Source organism: Choloepus didactylus, chromosome X (genome assembly GCF_015220235.1).
Source record: "Choloepus didactylus isolate mChoDid1 chromosome X, mChoDid1.pri, whole genome shotgun sequence".
Lineage (NCBI taxonomy): Eukaryota > Metazoa > Chordata > Mammalia > Pilosa > Megalonychidae > Choloepus > Choloepus didactylus.
The window spans coordinates 188,638,425-188,643,312 of NC_051334.1; the positions used below are offsets into that span (position 1 = coordinate 188,638,425).

A 4,888-nucleotide genomic window follows, 5' to 3' on the forward strand; every position below is an offset into this window, starting at 1 on the left:
CATGAAGAATGAGCCAGGTAAAAGGGGCAGTGAGAGGTAGATAGAAAAACATTCTAGATAGAAGGAATGTGTGAGAAAAAGCCTTGTGTGAGAAAGAACTTTCTATATTTAGAGACATGAGAATCTCTTAGTATGGCTGGAGCTTAGAAAGAAAAGGGAGGAGACTGTGTTAGAGAGGTTGGTAGGGGTCATACTATGGTTAATTCTTAGTGAAAAACAAGATACAAGAGACCATTTAAATGAGCTATTTCTTCCCTGTTTACTCAGGATAGCAAGGCTTTATGTCATGTTTTCTATTCAACACAATTTGTTGACTTTACCAGCAAATATAGATCAAGGAGAAAGACCGTCTGGGTCACTAAAGTTAAAGGTCAACAGGTCTTGGGAATCTTGTTATGTTTCTAGATGTCAAGTTCTAGGAGAGGTTTTGTGCCTTTCCTATGAGACCAGCATACCTTTACTTTGCCATTGTGAAGAAAGAGAGCCCAGTGGTGGCCATCTTGACTGCTGGAGATGAGGAACTCCTTCACATACATGCTGGTAAGGAGAGATTTCACTCCCTGGGTGGCTATTCCTGTGACTCTCATTGTCTTCTGGAAGTCCACTTGCAACCACTCCTTTGGATTATTCACCTGAGGAAGTTAGTATTGGACTAGTATCCTTTTGGTCACTGTTTGCTCCCAGAAACCCCCAAATCTCTTCTTTATCATATCAGAACACTTACTACTTTACATTTTAATGTTCTGTTTATTTGTCAGTCTCCCATATTAGACTCTAAGCAACTTGAAAGAAGGAATTTTGCATGGTTCATCTCTGTTTCTTCAGAGTCAGCCACTTAATACATGCCCAGTAAATGTCTGCTGAAGGAATATATCAGCTGTACATAGACTTCCTACATGACTTTCATATAGTAAGTCATTGTCTACCTAGAAAAAATATATTTGCAGTGATCAGATTATAAACTGTTTGGCAATGTGATATACAACCTGTTTTGGTTAAAATAAACCCCTGGAAGAGCAGAGCTAATTCATCTCAAAAAGCTTCTCAGTGATTGAAATCACATACTGGAAAAGAACTATGCCCAATACACTGTGCATGGTTGTGACCCTTTCCTTTTAGGCACTGAGAAAACTGGAAAGAAAGAGAATTGTTGATATTTCTCTGTAAAAATAGACTTAAGCTACTAAAATTCTTTGTCAGATATTAGCCCAGTACTGAATATAGAGATTCTTTTTCCAGGAAGTTCAATTAGGATAATTTCCCTCATGAAATAACATGGAACATCACATCCATAAATGCCTGTGGGGTATTCTGCCCATAGTTAACCTTCCTTGACCCCCATTTTTGGAAAAACCACTAGGCATAAGTACTTCTGAAGAAACAAGAAAGGCTATCCCTGTTTTTTCCCCAACCACTGATCCATGTTCTGGGTCAGTTAAATGGCAAATGTGCTGCTTCTTATCCGGGGTCTCCAGGCATTGGCCCTCCCCTGGAGATGAAGTTGGGCTTGTGAAGGAGACCAGGTGGCAAACATATTGGTAAAGTACGATAAGGCAGTAATCTGTGCATCTGATACTGTTTTACCTCCATTCCCAGTGGCATGCTGCAACCTCAAGGAAATGAAAGGAGAATGTTATCACATGGACTTGCTGCAGCATAGGTTCCACTGGGCTGCTTCCACTGACACTCTAAGGCTACTGTCACCATGATATCATTTTCCCTGGTATTTACTTTTGCACAGATTCTGCTATTGTTAACATACCCACTGCTTTCTGGTTAGCTCTGCTCAGCTCTGCTTGACTTTGATTTGCCTTGTTAATAGTAATATAGGTGGGTAGCTGCCCCAGGGGATCTGATCCCTTGGTTTAAGTGACCTAATTCTGGATTTTTCCAGCACTGTGACAGTTTTAGCATGGATAGTTCCATGTCTTGAGAACATGAGTACATGGGACACTAGGATGGTTGGTCACCTACCCATGGTGGGGAGGGAAAGATATGCGATGGCTTGGTACTTACTGTTTAAATCACAGCCCATCAACTCCATGCGAAGAGTGCTGCGCATGCTATAGTGCATTGGGTGCAAACGGATGAACCGAGCAATAATTGGAGGGTTAAAAATATTATATTTTATCCCAGATGAATCCACATTACCAAAGAAGATCTGTAGGGAGGGATTAGTACAGGCACATGTAAAATGAAGACAGAATTAAAAGCAATTCCTCCCAATCACATCTTCCTTCTAATTTTGCTTTGTGCATTTCTCAACTGCATCCAACATCCAAATGAACCCATTCTGACGAGACAAATGTCAGAATAGCGTACATGAAGGAGAAAAGCACCAAGAAGAGTGGAACAAAGGAGGTTAGGTATGGGGCAAGTGAAGTCGTTTTCCACTTTGGGTTCCTTTAAAAGGCTCATAAAAGTTGAGGAAGCCATATAGGGCTTTGCTTCTCCAGCAGGGCCACAGACTAACAGCAGCAGCATCGCCTAGGGTTTATTAGAAATTCAGCAGCCAAGGCTCCAACACAGATGTACTCAATCAGAACCTACACTTTAACAGAATCCTCATATGTTTCCATTGAGACACATGTTGGTATCCAGCATGTGGGGTTTTGAACTTTGGCATGTCTGGGATCTGGGGAAAAGTATATGACATATTCAAGGGAAAGGGAACAAAGAGTGAGAACAAAGAGTATATGACATATTCAAGGGAAAGGGAACAAAGAGTGAGAAATGCCAATTTAGAAGGCCTAGATTTAAACCATGGCATATAGTATAAGGAAAGTTGAAAATCCTGTGGTTCTGGATATGCTTGAATACTCAAACAGGCATCAATGTAAGTCTGTTATATGATCACACATAAGAATAACAGTATTATAGGAAATTTAAAAATTGTTCTGCCAAGTAAATTTTTTTCCCTATGGAATAAAAAATATTAATAAATTTACAGTATTGTTCTTAAACAATTATACCAAAAATCACTGTATTCTTTTTGGTAGCTATATCTGCATTTTGGGGTTAGGATAGAATGAATAATACATGCAAATCACAGGCCATTGTTGAAAGATTCACCGAGGATTTTGTCCTTTCCTACTGCTTTCTTTTCTATATAGGGGGAAATTTGACCTTTTATTTATGGCCTTTAGACTTGGCTCTTGCAAGAGCTAATGTGATTAAATCCCAGAGAATAAATTTCTCAACCTTGTGTACTGCACCCTGTACTTAAAGATCAGCACACCCCAATCCACCTCTCTGGAGTGTGGTGGCCCAAAATTGTTTGCAGAGAACAACTTGTTTCATCTCTCTGACCACCTCTGCCCTAAGTAAGCACTGGCAGGTCTTGGTGGCCTGAATTTTACATCTCATTGTGATTAAATAATAAATGGGTAGTTTGACCCAAAAAGGGGGGTAGTCATCTTTGATTTGGGATAGGTCAAGCTATATCCCCAAATTTCTGATTTAAAAGAAATTTGTTGCTACAGAATAGTCATTGAAAAATGGGAAAAGTTTTTAAAAATTCAAATACATATCAGTGTCAAAATGCCATTCAGATTTATCAGGTTCCAATAGATTTATGTCAAACTAAAGAGTATTATATAGCTAATGAATGTTGATCATCAGTTTGTGACTCACACATACACTAAATTGTATGTGATAAGCAGAATAATGGTCTCCCAAAGATGTTGACATCTTAATCCCCAGAACTTGTTAATGTGTTATGTTGCATGGCAAAGGGGAATTAAAGTTGCATATAGAATTAAAGTTGCCAATCAGCCAACCTTAAAATATGGAGATTATTTGGGATTATCCATATGGGCCCAATGTAAAAGAAGAGTCCTTGAAAGTGGAAGAGGGAGGCAGAAGAAGGGAGTCAGAAGCAGACTGACTACTTCCAAATGGTCAGAGAGATGCAACATTGTTGGCTTTGAAGATGGAGGAAGTGGGCCAGAAGCCAAGGAATGTGGGTAACCCCTAGAAACTGGAAAAAGAAAGGAAAAGTCTTCTTCCCTGAGTCTCCAGAAAGGATTGAAGCCCTCTTGACCCCTTGATTTTAGTGTAATGAAACCAATGTCAGAATTCCGACCTACAGAACAGTAAGATAATAAACTTGTGCTGTTTTACTCCATTGAGTTTGTGGTAATTTGTTACACCAGCAATAGAAGACTAATGCACTGTATACACTGACTTTCCCTTCATTTGCTACTCAATCTTCGTATCTTGACTAGAAACCTGCTTGGGGAGACAATGTATTAATTTAAAAATGGCTAATGACTATACAAATCCTAGGTTCCATGTGGTATGTTTCAGGCACTGCACTAGGTGTTATCAGTCATATAAAGATGCATAAGAGGAATTCTACTTTTGGAAAAGATGAAGTAAAAGGGACCATATTACCCTCCTACCTGAAACAACTAAAGAACTAGACAAAATATATGAAACAATGGGTTTCAAGACACCAGATATTAGGCATTGAAGGACAGTAACCACTGGGAGAAGGGAAACAAAAGAGGTGAGCCTTATGATTGTCCATGCATATTGCACTGGGAGAGTATCCAGGTCACAGCACACAGAGGAGAACCCAGGTAGCACTCAGAGGTCTCTTGGAGTTGAGGAGACAAAGCCTGGAAGTCTGGTGAGGCTAAGGTGGTTAGAGTTTACATGTTAAGATTTGAAGGAAGGAAGGAAGGAAGGAATGAAGGAAGGAAGGGAGGGAGGGGGAGGAAAGGAGGGAGGGAGGGAGAAAGGAGAAAGAGAGAGAGAGAGAGCATGAGAGAGAGAGCGTGAGAGAGAGAGAGAGACAAAGACAATTCCAGAGATATGCAGGGATTCCCCAGGAACTTATCAGTGCATATATGTGAAGAAGCTACCTGAGGTCAGGGAAAGGGCC

General features: G+C 40.1%; 1 pseudogene; it reads right to left on the bottom strand.

The window, feature by feature from the left end:
- Window positions 1-327: 327 nt before the first annotated feature.
- Window positions 328-2,484, bottom strand: LOC119522535 (annotated as a pseudogene).
- Between the last annotated feature and the right edge of the window lie 2,404 nt (window positions 2,485-4,888).